Source organism: Lepidochelys olivacea (assembly GCF_965140295.1).
Source record: "Lepidochelys olivacea isolate rLepOli2 genome assembly, chromosome: 1".
NCBI classification, from domain to species: Eukaryota; Metazoa; Chordata; order Testudines; family Cheloniidae; genus Lepidochelys; species Lepidochelys olivacea.
In genome coordinates this window covers 89733498-89756994 of record NC_140411.1, presented here as the reverse complement: position 1 = coordinate 89756994, position 23497 = coordinate 89733498, and positions in this window count along the sequence as shown.

Below are 23497 nucleotides of genomic sequence, written 5' to 3'. Positions count from 1 at the left end.
GGTCACCTATGCAAATTGGTGAGGCTTTTTACCAAACCTTGTCCAGGAAGTGGGGTGCAAGGTTTTGGGAAGTATTTTGGGGGGAAGGACGCGTCCAAACAGCTCTTCCCCAGTAACCAGTATTAGTTTGGTGGTGGTAGCGGCCAGTCCAAGGATAACGGGGGTAATATTTTGTACCTTGGGGAAGTTTTGACCTAAGCTGGTAAAGATAAGCTTAGGAGGTTTTTCATGCAGGTCCCCACATCTGTACCCTAGAGTTCAGAGTGGGGGAGGAACCTTGACACTCTCCTTTTCTAATCAAGAGACATTCTCTCTGTCTCAATGCTATTTTGCAGGGGTAAATTTAATCTGCATAGTTCCACTGAATTCAATGGAACAACACAGATTTGCATCACCTGAGGATTCACCTTTAAGATTTCAAAGCTGGGCACCTATGTTAGACCTGAAAAAAATCCATTTTCAGCCCAAATCAATGTTTAGCAGCCCACCTGTTAGACAAGAAACACTAACAAGACATATCACACCAGCTTTATGAAAATATGTTTATGAATGTGAATATGATGTAACTGTAATATACTTTATGCAAAAGGTCTCTTGTACAGTATCATTACAAACTTATAATCTATCGAGTGTGTTCATCCTATTTGTTTGCATGTATTATTTCTATGTCTGGAGTTAGGGGAATAAGATATAAACTTGTATTACTGATGTAAACATATTAAGTGGAAGCCATTAAGTGTGTTCCGGAAACAATCAGTTGTAAATTACCCTAGTTATTTGAAAGCCTTCCTGTGTATGTGTGGGATAGCCCATGGGGAATGGAGGCAAGGATCTTACAGTGACATGTGACCATGTCACCTGATAATGAAATCCATCTTAAATCTGGTGCTTTTCCATTTAGAAGGAGGGGTGGGGACCCAGAGAGACAAAAGATTCCTGCCTTGTGCCAAAGCTATAAAAGAGGGTGGAGCAGGACAAAAAGGGTGGCCAGTCATGAGAAAACCCCTGCTTACCACCTGAGATGTCTGCTAGATCTAACAAAGACTGTACCAGTGGAAAGGATTGGGCCCAGACTAGGAAGGAGTCTAGTCTGTGAAAGAAGCTTATTGGAACATCTTTGAGAGTGAGATACTACCTGTAATCAGTTTCTTAATGTATTAGGCTTAGACTTGCGAGTTCATTTTATTTTGCTTTTGTGACTTACTTTCTTCTGTCTGTTTTTACTTGAAATCCTACTTTTTATACTTAATACTTAATACTTTATACTTAATAAAATCACTTTTGTTTATTAATAAACCCAGAGTAAGTGATTAATACCTGAGGGAGCAAATAGCTGTGCATATCTCTATATCAGCGATAAAGAGGGTGAACAATTTACAAATTTACCTTGTATAAGCTTTATACAGAGTAAAACAAATTTATTTGGGGTTTGGATCCCATTGGGAGCTGGGTGTCTGGGTGCTGGAGACATGTAACCTGCTGAGCTGTTTTTAGTTAAAGTCTGTGGCTTTGGGGGTGTGGCCCAGACCCTGGGTCTGTGTTGCAGCAGGCTAGCATGCCTGAATCAACAAGGCAGGGTTCTGGAGTTCCAACCTGGCAGGAAAAATGGGCTCAGAGGTAATTTCAGCACATCAGATGACAGTCCCAAGGGGATCTCTGTGACTGAACCCATCACAGGAGTAAACTGGGGAAAAATGTATTCAATGGCAGAGAAGTACCATGAAGTGAGCTGTAGCTCACGAAAGCTCATGCTCAAATAAATTGGTTAGTCTCTAAGGTGCCACAAGTACTCCTTTTCTTTTTGCGAATACAGACTAACACGGCTGTTACTCTGAAACATGTCCAGGTGTGAGAGCCTTGTCACAGGAAAGAGAAGAGAAAGGCTTAGATGAAAGGCTATATTCATTTTTAGAGGACTGGCACTAGGGGAACAAGGATCAAGTTCTTCTCAGCAGTCTCAAACAACTCATATATTGGTGGGATTTTTTTCCTTGTGAATGGTTCAGTCAACCTTATCCTGCGCACAGAGTATCTACGCATTTATGGTTAGTTTGCTTCAGAGAATCCTAGTTGAGCCTAAACAAAGAGCCCCAGGCAGCCTGAGTCTTACTTGTTATCTTCTGGCAAGAACAGTTTTGTTCCCTCAAGCCCCGTCCAAATGTACATGCATTTTTAATTCACACTTTCCTCCCTTAATTTGACAGTTCTAACCCCTTAGGCAGCCAGCTAACTGAAACTAAGGCGGAAGAGAGGAAAGGAAGGCGACAAAATGCCACCCACAATTTAAAAAAAACAAAACACACACTTAACAAACAAATAACAACAACCACCCTCCTCAATTTGTTATTGATTTCTTTTCCTCCTCTTTTCTAAATTTCAGTGACACTTTGAAGCATTATCTACATGCACAAAAGTAAACAAATATCCACTGTGATCCATGTACCTAAATCAGTAGTTCAAATACAAGAGAATAATGGTGTGCCATCCATAATACCAACTATATCCCATTATAAATATGTAAAGCAGAGGCCACTCCAATCCTGGATTCCTCTAAATTGCTTGTCACTTGATCTGACATCTACAAAGAAGTATGCCATCATTGCTGTAGCTTACGAAAGCTTATGCTCAAATAAATGTGTTAGTCTCTAAGGTGCCACAAGTACTCCTTTTCTTTTTGCGGATACAGACTAACACAGCTGCTACTCTGAAAACATCCCAATTCAGGATCCCAAATCATTCCAAGAACATATTCAAATTTACCCTTGTTTTTCCCCAACCCTGCAAACAGATTAGTGTGGGTGAACCCTTTAGCTTGTGGAAAGCCTCACTGAAGACTGCAAGACTGGAGGGTAGGTGGCAAAGTAGCTTGTTTTTTTGTCTTTTTTCCTCTTTGTATTTCTCTCCACCCACTCCCTGCTTCCTCCCATCAACTAGGACCAGATATTGTCCACATCTCTCCACATCTTATCAGTTCTCCATATATAGTTTCAAATCTCACCTGGAACATTGTTTTCATGTGTCGATTTCTCTTAATTTCTCCCTCTTTAATTTTCTTACGTTTGTAACAGAAGTTGTATGAAGTGTTAATCAGGGTTCAGATTGTACAACAGAAGCTAATCCCAATGACCTGGTATTGTATCTTAATACATGTAAAACAGAAAAGAAGGGGTGAAATCTTGACCCATTGAAATCCATAGCATTGATTTTACCCATGATGTTGAGAAAATGTAGATGCTCAGCTTTGAAATGTTGTCCAGAACTTCTATTGACTTTATTGGAAATCTATAGAATACAGCCCCATGCAGTGTCTTGCAAATTTGCAATGGGCTTAATTTTCTTCTCACACTAATATAAAGTGGGAATAATTCAAAGGAATGGAGTTATAGTGGGATAAAAATGGCCTATGTGAAAGGAAAATCAGGCTCTGAACGTCCCAAAAGAAGTTCATTCTCTATGAAGGATTCCTCCATGCACACTAGTGCACCTCAACAACCACGTTAGTGCTTTATGAGACCCATTTTAAAGACAGTGGTGCAGGGGAGCAACTGCAGAGTGAGACAAAGCATGTCTTTTCCAGGGAGTGATGCCTCACCAACTCTAAAGCAAGCCTGCATTATTGGCAATAATCTTGGAGAATCGATTGTGCCATCTTGGATAGGAATACAGAAACTGGACATGTCTTTTACCTTCAAGCCAGTCAAGTGTGTGATGGAGCTTTTCTAACTGTAGCTGTACCTAACACACTGTGGTGTGGTGGTTTGCTGAGTAAGAGTACATCTCTGGTGATACAGTATAGAAACTATAAGTGTGTGTCTGTTTTGGTGAATGCCCTGTTCTTTCATTAGCAGTGATGTCTTTTGTTATAAATAGGCTTGGCAGACTTGTTTTTTTTCTTTTTTTAATATAATTTCAATGAATAACATAAATTCTATTTAATGAAAGTAGACTCTAAGATAAAAATAATTAAAGCTTTATAACCATTAAAACCACAAACTGTCAACATCATATGTCAAAATAGATGAAGTAAACTCCCTTAAATCAAACGCTGTGTTCTCTTGCAACATTTTTCTGACATTGCCTTTTTATAAATTTCAACGATTTTCTATGGAAATATTTTGTCATAGATCCCTAATCTTGAATAGTATTTACCTATTTTTCTTCTTAAACACTTATTGTTCTGATAGCCCAAGGATTTTCAAATATTTATATAATGTGGACTCCATGTTAATAGATTAGGTCTCATGGACCACCTCCCCTTTCAATTTCCTAATCACTAGCCCATTTACAATTAAGCAAGTACTCCAATGGTACCTACTGCAACTGCTGATATGGACAAATTGAAATGAATTGTTGTGATGTACTTGCAACTGTCTTTAATATAATCAGCGCTCCAGGCCAGTTCATTAGCTGATGTAAGTCTACATAGTTTGGCTGACTTCAATGGAGATATATCAGTATATATCAGCTTTATAATACCATCTGAGGTTTTGGGCCAAAGTCTCCTCACAATGGAGCACATAGTAAATGGGGAATTTGTGTGTAAAGCAGGATGATCTGTATGTGTAAACATCCACTGGCATGTGAAAATGCAAGATTCTAATCTAGAGAGACAGAGGTTGCATGTGCTGGATTTCTTTAGGTACACCTATAGTGCTTGCAGATTGGCTTGTGTGTGACTGTGCATTATACGTTCTGTGATGCTCTTGCAGAGATCTTTCATTACAGGCATTAACAATGAAGTTATGGTGTCCTCTAAACTCAAGTCTGTGTAAACTTCCTAATATGTGCATGGTATTTGTGAGTGAATTAATCAACATATCACATTGATAGGCTCTGCATCTTCAGTGAGCACTGACATGTTCTTTTCTCAGCAACATCCTTTAGGTGAATCAGTAACTTATACAGCCATGCCTTTTTTTCTTCTTGTAGCAGAGGACAATGTCGGGAAGATGAATGTATTACTTAGAATAAGACAAACCCCTATACTGTATATAGTGATATGTTTGCTGTTTGTTCTCAGCCTTTCCATACTGTCACCCCATATTAAAAGAGAAAAAAAAATCAAATATTCCATAAAATGGATTACACATTTGAAGTACTGTGAAATTGGCACATTTCCATTATTAAAATATGTTATGACAACATATTTGCATCGTAAGACACTAAATATATACTTTAGGAATCATGCAATCTGTCTAATTTCAAAAGAACCAATATATATTTTGCAAGATATGATGATTCATAGATATTAAGGTCAGAAGGGACCATTATGATCATCTAGTCTGACCTCCTGCACAACGCAGGCCGCAGAATCTCACCACCCACTCCTGCAATAAACCTCTCATCTATGTCTGAGCTATTGAAGTCCTCAAATCGTGGTTTAATGACTTCAAGGAGCAGAGAATCCTCCAGCAAGTGACCTGTGCCCCATGCTACAAAGGAAAGCGAAAAACCTCCAGGTCCTCTTCCAATCTGCCCTGGAGGAAAATTCCTTCCCGACCCCAAATATGGCGATCAGCTGAACCCTGAGCACATGGGCAAGATTCACCAGCCAGATACCCAGGAAAGAATCCACTTTTATGACAGTTGTATTACTTCCTTCCTCCATCCTATATAGTTATGGGGGAAGGGTTGATTCTTCATTCTGAAGTTGATGCTGTTTCCTGCTTATTCTGCATGATCTCATCCATGTACCTTTACAGCATTTAATCCTTTCAACTGGGAGAGGTGGAGATTGTGTCAGTTCTGATATCGGTATTAATGCAGTTCTATTAATCAGTCAATAGAGGGAACTCCCAAACCTGGGTCTCCGGCAAGATAACGGGAGGGATAATGGGCTGGTGCCAAGACACTTTCTTGACAATCAGTTCGTTCTTTCCAGTTTATTGTTACTGTAACTATTATGAATGCCCTAGTTACAATCTGTATCATCTCAAGTAATGTAGGAAAGTATCAGATCCAAAGAAGCTGCCAATTTAATCTGTAATTTCCAATTTAGAAAGCAGCTATATCCCCAAGGAAAAAATGTGGACCAGTTTCCCTTCTCCAGTAGCATAACATAAGATAACTAGGACTGAAGTATTATAAAAAAAGACTTGAAAATTAACAGATCATTTCCAACATAAGCATGAATCCTCCAACTTTTACATGGCTTCTTTGCCTAGAAAAATAAAGCTTAACTACCACAACTTTAAAGGACTTATACAAAAAACATGGAGGTCTATTTTAAAACCCACACATAGACAATACTTACTGTGTAGAAATATTTGATTGAATTGACTTACAAGAGTCATTTATAAGTACAGGTGGTGCACAAGACTCCAGGGCTTGAATTTCCTTACCCCAGAACAAAACTTGGATAAGCAAAAGCATTTAATTCCTATTCATCTCTGTTTCCCACTGCCTGCAGCATCACTGATGTTCAAAGGGATTGAAACTTTCCACATTTTCCATCTGATGTCTCAAGTGGTACAATATATCCCATAAGTTTTCCTCCAGTGACTCTGGGACTGGCATTCAAGAGCTTTCTGAATGAAGTGTGACATGAGCTGGATGAGCCCTGTTGTAGCTAGTCAGGCATTAGTAAAACAAAACAGGCTCAAGAGTTATAAGAAAACACATAGAGGGTTCACATAGAAGACTGGAATTTTATATCTGGCTGAGAATATAAGGACAATTAAAATGGTTGGAGGATAGAGGAAATGTTAAGAAAGGCAATTTATATAAGGTGAGATTCTAAAGAGAGACATATCAAAATAACAAACACCATAGAATTCATATCCTGATTTCAAATCCTCCAACGTCAGGAGCATTTGGATCTGAGAGTCAATCCAGGATTTTGGTTCGGACCCATCTCTATCAGACAGCAATAACAGAAAACAGCTAATTTAGGAACACTTTGGCCCTTTGATAACTATATAGTTTTCTGTCTTCAATTCTCATGTGTTTAATATTGTTACTGGGTGCTAAAGTTTAACTTCATAAATTGTTTTCCTGTGCCTGATATCTACCCTTTCCATTAGAGCTGAGTGAAGATTTTTCAACCTTTCCCCCCGCTACCCCCCAGGAAAAAATCTGCAGATTCTGTTCAACTGAAATATTTCATGAACATATGTCAAATTTACCAGATTGCTGCAGTTGAAAAAGTTTCATTTCAGTATTTTCAAAATGGAACATATATATTTTTCAATTAAAAATATATTTTTGCTTAAACTTTATTTTGTTTTCATTTTTTAAAGGGTGAAAAGATCAAGAACTAAATGAAATGTTTCATTTGGGGTTGAATGTTTTGTTCAATCCAAAACATTTTCTACTTTTTCAGTTTGCTGAAAAATTCAAAAACATTTATTTCTGGTTGCTTTAAAATGAAAAATATTTTTGACTGTTCGTTCATGCGATGAACCAAAAGAAACAAACAAACAAAACAACAATAATTGCACTGCTTTACTTTCCATGCTTTCAGAAATCAGTTAGGAGATTAATCATTTTTTCAGAACTATAATTTTACTACTTCTGAGGAAATCCTGTTAACTCTGCACACTTAGACAATAAGAAAAAGTACTAATACTTATCAACAGGATAAGAGCATGCAAATTCCTTTGTGGAGTCTTATTTATTGCAAGACTAATAATGATGTAAATGACAATTTATGGACTCTCATGCTTAAGGGTAATTTTTGCTGTGTGAGAGGTCACAAGACAAGAAAAAAAGATATCACCATCAGCTCAAACAACACAAAAGGGTAGAAGTGAGTGTTGCCCATTACTGTACTTCCTCACCATATATATTTAGCCCCACCTAACTTTGGGAAGTCTAGCTCAGCTGCTGGATCTGTGATCTCTTCATCCTCCACACCAGTGTTCAGAAAGCATAGGGACTCAGACCATAGCTGTTTCTCCTGCAGGTACGCAAGTTTAAGGAGGGGAGGGGTAAGGATTCTTGTAACGACTCTTTTCCCACTCTCCTGCATGTATAACCACTCAGGAAACAAGCCTACCATTTTAACTGTGTACTATGTTCAGACAAGGATTTACCAGGGAATAGGAAAAGACTTGATACTTGACATAACTTTTTTCCTAGTAAAGCCAAATATTTCTAATCTCCAACAAAAGAAGAAGAAATGAATTGAGTGCAGTCATTACCAGGTTGATTCCTCTGCACTTCCTCATTCTTGTGTGTCTTTTATTATTATTCCAAGATCGGTTATTATCATTACTAGTGACATGAAAGTTCCTGGAACACTTGCCCACATTCAGCTATGCAAGAAAACAAAACAAAACCCATGCACCTTCTGCTTCAACAGGTCACTGAATGAAATAATGTGTTGGGAATTCTACAGAGTGCAGGGCTCAAGGTAAACTTCATTTGGAAGTAAAGATCCTTCAATATATTATGTACATTGGAATCAGAGAGGTTGCTGCTCCTCATTTTGTTCAATGGACCAAGCTGGAAGAAATGCCAATTTGACAGACCCCTTTTTGAATTTTATCAAAGAAGTCATTTCTGCAAAGCATCATGCAGTCAAGTTATCACACCCAGCTATGTGGTATCCCCTCCTTTCTCCTCTTCCCTAAATAACTGACATATTCCAAATGACACTCATATGCTTTTGGTGGATGGTAGGATAGTATCTTAGTTGTTCTGTTTCAGCTAAGATTTTGAAAAAGCATATAACTATGAGGAACTTTAAAGTATCAAACTTCCAAACCTTTTCAGCTTTTTCCCTTTACAGTGTGCTATAGAAGGATAAACTCTGTGTAAGAGTTCATAGCTCTGGGAGCTTATACATGAGATAATTGCTATCTAAACATGGTATAGGGCATGTACTTAAAAGGATGTACCAATTTTTTTCAGATTATACCATGCTGAGAAATGTTCCCTCTGTAGATAACTGCCGTATAAACACATTGGCTGTTGCAATCAAGCTGTTGTTTATCTATTATACTAGAACAATGAGAAAGGATTCAGTTATTCACAATCCAGGGGAAAAAAAATCAAACATATCAGCTCACAGACAGTGATGAAACACTCTTTGTGTCCAAGCACAACCCTCTTTTTTCAACACAAGGCATTAGTTCACACTCTTAATCATCTTCTGAAATTAATTTCAAATATGTATTAACTTCAACCTTATTCCCAAAGTGCTGACAATGGCAAGTTGGAGAAAATATCTGCATACATCTTTCACTCCCTCAAGAAATTTGTTTATTCACATGGTGGGTTTGTTGAATCTTCTTTTCTTTTGTCATATAGTAAGAATTATGTTGATGGAGTTGGAGTACACCCACAGTAAATGGCTCTACAGGAGATGTAAAGCCTCGACATTCCCTTTGACATTTAAAATCACTCAAAAGCTTGATTTATGCCTTGTTCACTGCTCCGTTACAAACAGTAGGCCAGATCCTCAGAGCTGTTAATCAGTATAGTACCACTGACATCAACAGAGAGATAATAACTTACACCAGCTGAGGACCAGGCTCAAAAGTATCAAGTGTATTAAAAATCCACGCCTAAAATTACACAAGAGCAGTTGCCCACATAGAGTAGAGATGATGAATTTAGTTCAGTTTACACATACTTTCCTAAGTATATGTATAGGGAAATCTTTGATAAAGCAGATCATTCTGGAAGAAGAAACCCATCAAATGGTGAAAGGGAGGACATAGCTATTCATCATTTCTATGAAAAAGAGATGAAAAATGTGCAAATTAATATGAAGCAGAGAGTTAATAAAATCACCTAAAAATCAAGCCAAATTTAGATCAGTCTTCACAATGGATTGAATTGTGTGGACAACAGAGCATTTCAATCAGAGAGTAAAGTAACTTACATACTTTTCTGGCCCTACTACAATTTTGAGAAGACCCAAAGGAACCAGATTCTGGACACAGTTACCCTGATGTGAATCCAGAGTAGCTCTATTCAACTCATCAAAGTTATTGTTGATTTACACCAATATAAGTGAGATCAGACACTGGCTCCACACTTAAAGAAGATTTTTGACATTGTCCCAGATCTCTCAACTCTATTGAAGTAAAGTAATTCAGGATAAATTCATACTTTGCATAGCAGTCTCCACAGTATTAGAGTATGGGACTTAAATTCTATATATAATTGAAATTCACAAAATGTGTTCGGTGTGGTGAACTATGTAAACTAGTCCATTCCAACTCAGCTCATGGGGGTTGCACAACAGAACATCCAAGATTTCAGAATTTACTCTTTAGTTTCCAGGCTTATACTTCTGCATCTTAAATCACAAGGAAAAGGTAGTTTTAGAATTTTAAGTCAATGGAAAGCAGCAAGAGGTATGAATCTCTACCTTCTGCAGCTGAACTCAGTACCAACATCCAGGAGAATAAACAACCCAATGCATGAGCAATTTCTCTGGGATTGCATATTCTAGGACTATTTTTCAGTCCTGAAAACTAAGTTTTTTTGCTGTGTTTTTTCACAGCTTGGTGCTAATTTTAAAGTGCAAGTCGGTGTGGTGAGTGACCACACAAATACGTTATGCACATCAGGAAATGTCACCACACTTAGTAGTTTTTCAGCAAGGTATGGACAAATTAAAAAGTATCACATCCATTCTGCCTGTACAGCCTATAATGCTAAAATTAGATCTCGCAAATCTATTCTCTAGATCCTCTGTTTCTTTAGGGATGGGATTGTGTATTGCATATCATGGGATCTATCACAGAACCTCATTTCTTTCTGCTCTAGCCTCTTCCTCTTTAATCTACCTTTATAACACATCTATTTGACAGGTTTCAGAGTAACAGCCGTGTTAGTCTGTCTTCGCAAAAAGAAAAGGAGTACATCTATTTGAGCATCTAGTTTCTTCATGGATATTTTGAGTTCTTGTATGGCTTGTGTATTACCCACTTTCAATTATTTAAATCACACATGGGAGAAGAAGTTGTGACTCCAGAACTCCACTAAATGGCTTATAGATAGTTGCTATATGTCTGAGGAATCATAAAGCTCTCGTAAAATTGAGTAACCTTTGATATACAGTACATGGTGCTTTTTTCTTATAATATTTTCCTCCTCATGCTAACTGAAAAAGAAGGCAGATAGCATTTCACTGTCAATACCTTCAGATATAAATCTCCGATGAATGATGGTTAAGGAGGAAGATAAGCAAGAGTTTACCTAAAAAGTGTTCTAACTTTGTAGCTGGCACATCAGTGTTTCCCACGGTCTACACATACACTGAAAAAGAGATTTTCAGTTGTAATATAGAACTGACACACAAGGTTGCTTGTAAAACAGTAATCATTATTTCCTGAACCCAGCCACCAGACCCAGACAACACTTACTAAAGGTTAACATGCCACGGGTCAGTATCCTCTAACTAGTGGTTACTGTCATATCAATATATTGAGAAATCAGGTTTCTTTTTTTTTCTGTAAATGAAGTTAACATATTTCAAAAACAATTACCAAATTAATATTGTGGAGATAAATGAAGAGTGCAGAACAATTAGGAACAGATTCCCAGCACAAGTTCAAATCCCAATGGGGACAATTCCCCTGATGAAAGGGAATTCTCAGCTGCTGCAACGCTAGAGGAGCCAGCTCCTGGTGAAAAGGGAATGAATACCGTTCTGTGCAAGTAGTCCCGCTGAAACCAGGAAGGAGGACTAAACATGAATAAGAGTGGCACAATCTGGGCTTAAAAATCCTATTATTTTACTTTTACCATTTTGTCTTAATTCCTATAGAATAGTTACATCTGCAGGATGATGTTAGAAGAATTAAGATTTTTGGAACATCTTTTGCCAATTTCAGGTTTTTTAAAAGAATTGGTGGACTTACAAGTGAATTAAGGTGGTAGGAACTGAGCATTTTCCCCTTGTTGTATGGAACATAGGCCCTCTTGTGCTGATGTGGAAGCATAGACTTCCTCTTGGATTTACACTCTATTAACACTGGGAAAAAGAATGCTCTTTAATGCCCTTGATCAAGGTGTAACGTCCGATTTTTTAACTTATTCACCTGAACCAAAAGTTAAATGTTAACTTCTAGCGATGCTTCCTCTTATTTAATTATGTAGCGACTTTTCTCTGGCCTAGCATTGCTGATTTATTTAAGACATTTGTAAAATCAGCTGTTTTCTCATTGCTGACAGTGGCTTCAGCCAGAGTCATGGATACTTCAAAGACAAAGAGAAGCTGAAGCTGAAATTGAAAATGCAGTTTCCTGTTAAAAGCACACCGTAGGTTTTAGCATATTCAAGTTCCTAAGGCCTCTAGTCCAAGGCTTCTTAAATTAAAATAAATTAATTAAAAAGAAGATAGAAAAAACAAAACTATTTGCTTTTGTTTCCTTTGCTTTGGGGGAGTTGATATGACTAAGAAGTTCTAACCTATGACATTATGACCACATCCTGACATAAAATGGTTAGCTAGTTTGGTATCAATCAGATCACACCTTTTAAAAACATTTATATTAAAATAATAAATTACAGATAGAGAGATATTTTAAATCACCAGTGAAGGACTGTTCCATAAAACATAAGTCGTAATGACAAGTTTAGGTCTAACTCTGTCCAGATTAGCTTTATATATTTCAAACAATGAGACCTGTACCCTTAAGAAATAGTTCCACAGTCAAATGACTTAACTGTTAGGGTATTTATTTAGAATACTTAATAGTATATATCTTCAATTATTCTTAATTTTCAACCATTATTTCTAATTATCAGTGGTCTATTGGATAGAGCTCTGAAACTTGGTTCAATTCCTGTCTCAGCTATAAACTTTCTGCAAAATCTTGGCCGAATCACTTAATCTATTTTGTGCCATATTCTCTTCTGCACAGTACGGATACTACATCCCTATCTCATGGGGATATTGTGAAAATGAAATCAAATGTTTGTGAGGTGCTTATATACTACAGTGATGAGGGCCATATGAGTATCTAGGTAGACAGATACCCTGTACATTTCTCATAACTGATGTTTGAGCTCTTGAGATACAGTATATCCTTCTATTAATCATTTGTCTAAGTTATACATAAATGGGGCCCAGTCCTAAATGTATGAACAGAGGACCTAATTCATCATTGTTTTGCATCTACAATGATCATTTACACTCATGCAAAGTAAGCAGAATAGTGGGTACAAAACAATACCAATGCAAATCTTGTTTTGCAGCATTTTACATTGTTGTCACATTCACTTGGCAAAGGTGTAAATAAGCATACAAGGTATAAGATAATGGAGACTCAGGACCTATGCCTAAAAGCTAGCAAAAGCTGTCCAACACCACCTTTCAGGATCAGAATCCCGAATGTCTCAGTCAGGGCATGGTGCAGAGGCAGAAATTGTTGCTCTGGTGGATGATCCTTTCTATCCACATACAAAGAAAATGCATTCATACGCATCTTAGTGGGCTTCTCTGGGGCATCTGATACCTTTTTATATTAAATACTCCTGTCCCATCTCCTACAGACTTTATGTTGAACTGAAACAACTAAAGTTCTTCCTCTCAGACCAAAGCCACAAGGCCATTATGGGCAACTTTTCCTCCAGCTTGAGAGACCCCCTCACATCAGTTTTGGAATCCCACAAGGTTCAATTTTCTCTCCTATATTATTCAACATTTATATGAAACTATTTTGAGTTGCTGCTGAGATGCACGGTGAAGTGCCAGCAGGGCATAGCTGTCACTTAGCTGTACATTTCCTCTATCTTCCAGCTTGCTTAGTGCCTTACTGGTTAAAGAGCACCTACTTAAAGCTGAGGCCTGCAAGACTGAGGTAATGGTGATGGGAAGATCACTTCAGGGGATTTACTTCCTGTATAACATCCCTCACTATTAGGCTTCTGTCCTGCTCTGTGAGTCTTTTGGACTCCTTAGTGCAACTGGACACCCAAAGAGCTGGGAAGCAGAAAATGCACATACTGATCTGTGAACGGCTGTAAGATATTGCCCATTCTGCAGACACATATTTGGCTATGATAATTCATGCATTTGTGATTTTCAGGCTTGATTATTGCTGCCCCTACCTAGAAATGAAGACACATGCATCCTGAAAAAACTCATACTGGCATAAAATACAGCAGCCTCTCTTCCCAGCAATTCTTATCTCCACAGATGTTTGACCCTGGTTGACTTTGCACTGAGCACTCATTAAATACAGAGTTTTATTAATGTCTTTGTCCTGATATTTACAGCCCTTCATGGAACTGGTAAATTAGCAAGATGAGAGATTGCCTTTCCTTCTTCAGCCATGACCTCCTCTGGCAGCTACATTCCATTGGATCTCTGAAGCTGTTGATAAATAGGGGAGACTTGCAAGTGCAGGAGACAAAATTTCAACAGGACTTGAAATAAGACAGTGGAATTAACTAGCCAGATAAGAATGTGTACTAACCTCACCACAGTCTGAATTAAATATACAATTTATCTCTTTGAATTGTGCTTTCCCTCAGTAAGGTCTTCTTAGTCACATACACAAACGATTAAAATCTAATCAGGCTTCTTACTCCTACCTTATGGGGAGGAGGGACTGGGAGAGATAGATAGAGAGATTTCTTTTTCTTTTTAATCTGGGGGAGTTCCTTTGATACAATGGTTCCAGTAGTTTAGATAGGTCCCAAGTTTTGACTTTCAAATTAAAGCCATTGTTCGTAGCTTTTTAAAATAAATAAATTAATGAATGAATAAAAGTGGGTATAATTTTTTGAAATGGAAATAGGATGTTTCTCTCACTCCCCTTCAACACATAAGCCTCTGAAGACATTTTGTTCCAAACTTTAAAAACAACAAAACAAAAACCCAGCCACCACAATGGAAAATCTCAGTCTAAAGAGTGACTGTTTTAGATAATTACTATGAGATGAAATGGAACATTATATTGGCAAGGATTTTTTAACTTTATAGGAGTTGCTGCAGGTGTGCTATAATTTTGAATTATTCCATTGTCAGCTTTTTCAAGACTTTGGAGTTTTACACTATATGGAACTAATTTAGATTTTTTTTAAAAAAAAACCTGTATAGTTTATGTTTTCCTAATTCGAATTTTGGCATGCACTCACATGTCTATCCTTCAGTACTTTACTATTGTTTGGTTTACATGTGTTCTTTACGATAGTGAAGTTCAATAACAATTATTAAGCTGCCTTCCCTAGTTAAATATCAAATTTCCGGATACCAGTAACACATGGGAGTTATTTGGTGTTATGATCAAACTACTTATTTTTATTGATGCTATGATATTTATCTTCTCTTCTCACTATATTTAAGTTAAGGATGAACGTATTTCTCAATTTTGTATTAGCCTGACCCTAAAATGGTTTCCGAAATACCAGTGCCTGGCAATTTACCTTTCAGTTTATCATCTGCAGATGTGTTGGAGTTCAACAGGTTTCAGTGAGTCTCTTTGTAGCATGCCCCAAAAACTCATATTTTTGACTTTTTCTGCCTCAGATGGTGAATTTGAAAATATTCCCTAACTGCACAAGGTTTTTGATCTCAGCTGCTCTTTCATTGCTGCTTTATTAACTATATTTTACTTGGTTTTGTAGCATGGATTTCTCATCTGTGTATCAGATTAACTACAGAGAGATTTTGAACCTTTTTTAAAGTAACCTACAATAAAAGCCTTTGAGCCTTCCACCAATCAAGTATCCCAACCAAAAACTTTAATCAGTAGAGAATGCAATTGCCTAACTCAGTGGTTCCCAAACTTGTTCCACCACTTGTGAAGGGAAAGCCCCTGGCAGGCCGGGACGGTTTAATTACCTTCCGCATCCACAGGTTCAGCCCTATCGCAGCTCCTAGTGGCCGCGGTTCGCTGCTCCAGGCCAATGGGAGCTGCTGGAAGTGGCACGGGCCGAGGGACATACTGGCCGCCACTTCCAGCAGCTCCCATTGGCCTGGAACATGTGAACTGCGGCCACCAGGAGCCGCGATCGGCCGAACCTGTGGACGTGGCAAGTAAACAAACCGGCCAGCCCGCCAGGGGCTTTCCCTGCACAAGCAGTGGAACAAGTTTGGGAACCACTGGCCTAACTCTTAAATGAGTCAGTAAACTCTAAGCAAGTAACACCCCTACTTACATCTCTGCACTGGCTTCCTAGTCAATACTGGGTGCAATTTAAGGAGAAAGAACTGCATAATCTGGGATCCAGTTATTTTACTAATTGTCTTTGGCCTTATAATCTAACTTGACACTTAAGTTGAGATGCGATGGTCATGATGTCAGTTACCTAGGTAAGACTCTCTGGGGCCAAAGGTAGGGCTTCACCAGTTGAAAGCCTTCATCTTTGTAATTTCCTCCCCTTGGTGGTCCACCAGAGACAAATCTGGTGAGTCTCAGAGTATCATAAAAGACCTATTTCTCTTGTTTAACCTTTAGTTGATTGATCTGAATTAGTTTGGATTTTGTCAGGTTTCAGAGTAGCAGCTGTGTTACTCTGTATCCGCACAAAGAAAAGGAGGACTTGTGGCACCTTAGAGACTAACAAATTTATCTGAGCATCAGCTTTCATGAGCTACAGCTCACTTCATCAGATGCCGATGAAGTGAGCTGTAGCTCACGAAAGCTTATGCTCAAATAAATTTGTTAGTCTCTAAGGTGCCACAAGTCCTCCTTTTCTTTTTTTGGATTTTGCGTGCGTGTTTGTAGCTTTGTTTGGTTTCTATTCTGGTTTGCTTACTAATTTAGACTGGTTTACATTTTTTATTTTACTTTTGTTTTAGAATTTAATTCAATAAGTAAAACAAAATCTCTCTATATAAACACGTACGAGGCCTACATCTGGGCTGAATTACACTCTGTGCAAATCCTGAAAGAGAGAGTGGTATAAATCAGTGCAGATTTTGACCTTCTGGGCCAGATTCTCCATTTGTTACACCAAACTGATACCATTGAGCACTCACACATCCTATTGCTGACAATGGAAGCTGCAGGTGTCCTATACTTTTGAAAATCAAGCGACTTTGACTTAGCTGGGTTTATGACCCTAACTTTAAGCACCCTGGTGGCCTTATGGATTCTAACATTTCTTAAATTTACACTGAAGCCCCTTTCATTTCTAATAAGAGGAAAAGAATTTGTTTATTCCCAACACCCTTATCAGATAAAGTAACGTCCTCAAGGCACCTGACTCCTGTGCTTTAAATAACTTCAGTGTTTTTAACTAAGAAAACATCGCTCCTTCTTTAATGACAATGGTTTCAATGCCTCATTGGTCAGGGAGAGCAGAGATGGATTGGGGACTCCCCTATTCCTAGCAGGAATGAAGAATCTCTTGGTTGCAGTACAGAAAACACTAGACTATAATGTCTGTTAGTAGAGGTTTATTTTTTACTTATATATAATATTGCATTCAACATCCTGCTCATAAAGAATGGTGCCCTTATTGCTGTTCACATCTACTTCTATACCATCAGTGACAAACTGTGCTCTTGTGTATGCTTTTGTAAATCCAGAACTCGTCCACGCATTTCAATAGAATTACTCCAGATTTACACTAGTGTAATTAAGATCAGAATTCAATCCTCCATTTCAAGTAAAATATTTTTTCCTGATTTTCCACTTTCTCTTTCTGCTATGATGGGTCACATGAAAAATAAGGATCTATGTCACTAATAGCTTCTGTAATCCACAAGCAGAAGGAAAGAGAGCTCTATCTACAGGTTAAACTGCTAACAGCAGTAACAAATATGAACTCTGGATCTCTTTTGACATCACATAGTATGAGATCCTGTTTTGTTTTGTTTTTTTTAAAGAAAGATTGATTTAATGAAACTGAAAGTCTCTGAAATACTTTCAGTAACAGAATTATGAACAATGAAGGACAAAAGAACTGATTTATTTGAAGTTCCCAGGAATATCAATGTCATTTCCATGATGCAACATAGGCAGTAAAATATAGTCTAAACCAGGGAGTAGCCTAGGGGCCCATGATTAATCCACCCCTGAATGTGGAGGTGACATAGCTTGACAAAGCCAAGCCTACTATAAGGCAAAGAAGGAATTTTAAACAGATAATGATTCTGAAGAACTAAAGCAGGGCTGGACATAGATATGTGAATGTGGCCTTGAACAGAGGTAAAAAGGTCTCTGAACTTTGAAGGCCTTATTCTCTCAGTGCCTGTTCCCTCAGAATCCACTTCTATCCTCCCCTACCTGCTGATTCACCACAATCATCCTCCATCAGCACAACTTGAAGGGTGAACTTGAAGACCCAACATTTCCTCTGATCATAGATGGCAGTGTCCAGACACCCTCTTCATCAGGGTGAGGACAAGAGATATGATTCCCCCTTCCCAAGCTGCCAAATCCCCTTACCCAAAGTGTAGGAAATAGTCTACAGGCCTCTGTTTCAGACTTCCAACCATTTTATTTTATACCAGGTCCCTCAAATTGTCGAGCCTTTCCTGAAATAAATGTAAATGGTTTATAGAATTCAAACCTATACACATTAAATTTTATTTATTCACATACATTTATAAATTTATTAAAAAAGGGCATCTATCTGTATACACTAGGTGTGCTTGACATAACTTAAAAATACATCCTGCTATAGCAATTGAAAATAACCCACACAAATTCCCCCATGCCACCCCACCTCTTTTAAATGCTTGTGGAAGGGGCTGAGCATTGCAAGGTGCCCTGAAATTCATCAAGTCATTTTAACTACACAAACAAAAAAAGACACAAAACACTACTCCAAGCAGAGAAGCCCAATATGGGAAAAGTTCTAGAGACTCCATTAAGTCCACTAAGGACTTAGCCATTGCTATCCATTTTAACTGGAAGGAGCTCAGATACTACAGTGATGCACAGCAGTATAAAACTTTAAGTCAGACAGAGCACAGCAGATCCAGTCTATTCACACCCTGGGGTGGGTTTTTAAAGGTATTACAAGCTTCTTTAACTGTTGGCACAGAAGTAAGACAAGTTGGAGTGGTGGAGGAGAGTGAAACCCATCTTTCATTTGCAAGTGGGGAAGAAACTTTCCTAATCTGTAATATGGAAAAATTCTGTTATGTCTGTGGCTGATCTGTGCCTGACATCTATGTTGTTTTATCCTCCCACTGTAGTGTAATGTTCTGTTTTTAGTTAAAGGCTTCTCCTGAGAATGAAAAACTGACCAACTCCTCCACAAGCCATCACATATATTCTCCTGTTGGTTAATGATGAGGACTTGATGTCTGCAAGGAAAGCAGGATCAGCCTCTTACATGGTAAATCAGAAAACTGAAAAATATTATAGGATAGAGCAGGTTTAAGCCTTCCTTTTTATGAAGAGACAACTCACTCTCAAGGAGAGTGCTGTCAAAAAAAAACACCTCATTTAACTATGGCTTTAGGTTAGACACAGACCTCATTTTGAGACGATAAAAGGTTGATTCTTTATCTACTAAGCCATGAACTCTCCTTAGACCATCTGTTTGCCTTTGAATTTGTGGGAAGAAGATATGATGGAAAAACAAAAAGTAAACAGCAATAAATGTACAGCCTTCACCTAAGCCCTGAAAGGCATTATGGGGCACGCTCTTATGTCTGAGCCTGCCTTTGCTATTATCACAAAGCACAGTCAGCTGGAAAGAATCGCACTTTGGCCACATCAGTAAGGCAGATTCTGGAAATAAGATTTTTCTTTAAATTTACTGGTATTTGCTAACCACTAGGACTCAAGGTTAATTTCCAAAAGTGATGATACAAAAAGGACAACCTAGTATAATATAAGATGCTTAAGAAATGCTGCTATGTAATTTTCTCAGTACTTCATTCTACACAGTACGTTTCAAATAGAGATGTTACAGGTTAGTTAAAAAACTTACCTCAAATAAAGACTGTTGCTTCACATTACTGACATACAACATAACTACCTCTGACAGCTTGCGAAACATTCAGCAGGGCCATCAACATTTGGGTCTGTCACACAGATGCACACTTTGACACACCATTTCCTATTTCCACTTTATTATTGACTGCTTCTGTGTTTAAAAAAGACCCTGTGGGCACCGCTGTCAGGAACAGCAAAAAGCAATGTTTAAAAATGAATCAAAATTGGAAGAAACTAACAGAGAAAACATAATTGTAAAGGACATTGAATCCACCCTTTCAGACCACAGAGAGTCCCTCCTGAGGACACCGGTTTATATTAACACTGATGTCCAGTCTCAACAAAGCAATGCAAACTCATCAGTCATAGAAATCTTATAAGAGAATCTGACTCACAGGGTCATATTTCAACTAGCTGATTTAAGAGTGAGTTTCACACTTTCTGCCCATTAACAGAATTCCAATGAAGCCAATGGGAGAACACTGATTTACACCAGCTGAGGATCTAGTCCCGACAGTGTTTATTTACCTGATCACATACAGTTATCTCTGTTGCCTCATTCGATGTGCAATCTAGAAAGAACACTTCAATGCAGACTTCCTGAAGGGGGTAAGGGCTAAGTAAGTAATATTGAACAGTGAGGAACCAATTTACACCATTTTCTTTGTTTCTTTTTTCTGCTATTGAAGTCCCAGGAAATATGCCAGTTTGGTGCCAACTGATGTTCTGACCCGGTATTCTAATGTAATGTATTGTAATAATTACACACAAAGGGGCAGAGTAAATTTTAGAGGTGTAATTTTAAGTTTGATATTTCTGGACTTTTGAGCACTTAAATTTGCAGCCTTAGCACCAAGTTCTACTCTCGGTCACACCAACAATTCCACTGCCTTTGCTGGTGTAACAGAGCAGTATCTAGGCCTTCATATTCTCCTTTTGTAGATTATTTGGAGGAGACTTATTCTGAGCAGCAGTTAATTTGATTTGTTTTACTCCTGCTCAGACATTACCTAGAAATATTTCTCAATGGAGAATGACTGCTCTCTGCAGTGACACCCGATAATACTGTCCATCAGACCCTCTCTCAGGATTATCTGAAAGTTTAGAAACACACCACAGTGGTCATGCCCCATTGGAAAGGGTTAAGAAGAATAACCCTTTTTCCGGATGACTGGAAAAAGGCTAATGTAGTGCCAAACTTTAAAAAAGGGAAGAAGGAGGATCCTGGGAACTACAGGCCAGTCAGCCTCACCTCAGTCCCTGGAAAAATCATGGAGCAGGTCCTCAAAGAATCAATCCTGAAGCACTTGCATGAGAGGAAAGTGATCAGGAACAGCCAGCATGGATTCACCAAGGGAAGGTCATGCCTGACTAATCTAATTGCCTTTTATGATGAGATTACTGGTTCTGTGGATGAAGGGAAAGCAGTGGATGTATTGTTTCTTGACTTTAGCAAAGCTTTTGACACGGTCTCCCACAGTATTCTTGTCAGCAAGTTAAGGAAGTATGGGCTGGATGAATGCACTATAAGGTGGGTAGAAAGCTGGTTAGATTGTCGGGCTCAACGGGTAGTGATCAATGGCTCCATGTCTAGTTGGCAGCCGGTATCAAGTGGAGTGCCCCAAGGGTCGGTCCTGGGGCCGGTTTTGTTCAATATCTTCATAAATGATCTGGAGGATGGTGTGGATTGCACTCTCAGCAAATTTGCAGATGATACTAAACTGGGAGGAGTGGTAGATTCGCTGGAGGGGAGGGATAGGATACAGAAGGACCTAGACAAATTGGAGGATTGGGCCAAAAGAAATCTGATGAGGTTCAATAAGGATAAGTGCAGGGTCCTGCACTTAGGACGGAAGAACCCAATGCACAGCTACAGACTAGGGACCGAATGGCTAGGCAGCAGTTCTGCGGAAAAGGACCTAGGGGTTACAGTGGACGAGAAGCTGGATATGAGTCAGCAGTGTGCCCTTGTTGCCAAGAAGGCCAATGGCATTTTGGGATGTATAAGTAGGGGCATAGCGAGCAGATCGAGGGACGTGATCGTTCCCCTCTATTCGACATTGGTGAGGCCTCATCTGGAGTACTGTGTCCAGTTTTGGGCCCCACACTTCAAGAAGGATGTGGATAAATTGGAGAGAGTCCAGCGAAGGGCAACAAAAATGATTAGGGGACTGGAACACATGAGTTATGAGGAGAGGCTGAGGGAGCTGGGATTGTTTAGCCTGCAGAAGAGAAGAATGAGGGGGGATTTGATAGCTGCTTTCAACTGCCTGAAAGGGGGTTCCAAAGAGGATGGCTCTAGACTGTTCTCAATGGTAGCAGATGACAGAACGAGGAGTAATGGTCTCAAGTTGCAGTGGGGGAGGTTTAGATTGGATATTAGGAAAAACTTTTTCACTAAGAGGGTGGTGAAACACTGGAATGCGTTACCTAAGGAGGTGGTAGAATCTCCTTCCTTAGAGGTTTTTAAGGTCAGGCTTGACAAAGCCCTGGCTGGGATGATTTACCTGGGAATTGGTCCTGCTTCGAGCAGGGGGTTGGACTAGATGACCTTCTGGGGTCCCTTCCAACCCTGATATTCTATGATTCTATGATTCTATGAATAGAAATTAAGCTTTCACTACCAACCCCAGCAGCCAAGTGAAGGAGGAAGTAGGTTAAGAAGGAAAGTCCCCTCCCCCACACACACACCTTGATCCAGCAGTAAGGAGGAGGTAAAGTAGAATCAAATGGCCTTTTCTTGCTTCTAGGAGGAAAAGGAGGGGGAGGAGACGTGATTATCATCCTACCTGAACTAGGGAAAAGTCAGAAGGCCTATCCCAGCACTCACAGGGAAAGAGTTGAGTGCTTTTGTGCTCCAACACTCCACATTACAGCTAATGTTTTTTGTTGTTGTTTTTTTCTGAGACAGGGCAGGACGCAATGGGGAAGCAGTCACAAACAAAGGAAAGTAAATTAAAGATTGTAGTTTCATCTATTATTCATGTTCAAAATTCCTTCAACATAAACCTCTGCTTTGAATGTTTCCCTAGACGTTCTCCTAGTAGCTGTGGGATTATCCATCTGCCATAGAACAGAGTGCTAATGTGTGCGCAAAATCCAGTGTGGTGGAAAAATGTTAGTGCAGAATTAAAGTCGAGAGTGCTACAGGATATTTGGGGACCTGGTTAGAAGCAAAATAATATATAAACTTTGTAAGATAGAAAAGGGTTAATTTAACTTAGTTTAATTTTTAAAAATATGTTCTGTAGTTTGTGTGTAAAGTGAAGGGGTTTTGTAGCAGTCATACAAAGTCCTTGAAAGAATATGACTTAGCTGGAAAAGTTGGATCTGAACGGTAACTGATAAAAAGTAGTCCCAATTATTCGGGTTAGGCAATAATAAAGGATTGTGTGTGTGGAACCAGCAATGACCCCCCCAGACCAGCCCAAATCTAATAGTTAGTAACAAACGATGGCATTACTTGTTTATTAAAAATTACAAAAAGATGAACGCTTGAAAGTTTCATTGCTAATACCTGTCTCACCAAGCTGCAGCCAACCGATATGGCACCCCTGGGATTAGCCCTTTTATAAATATTTTAATCAACTGCTTATAAATGTTTTGTTACTATTTGGATGTAGTAAATTGATTATTATTTAGTCTTTTTAGACATATTTACAGCAATTGTAGAAATGCCATTTGACCTG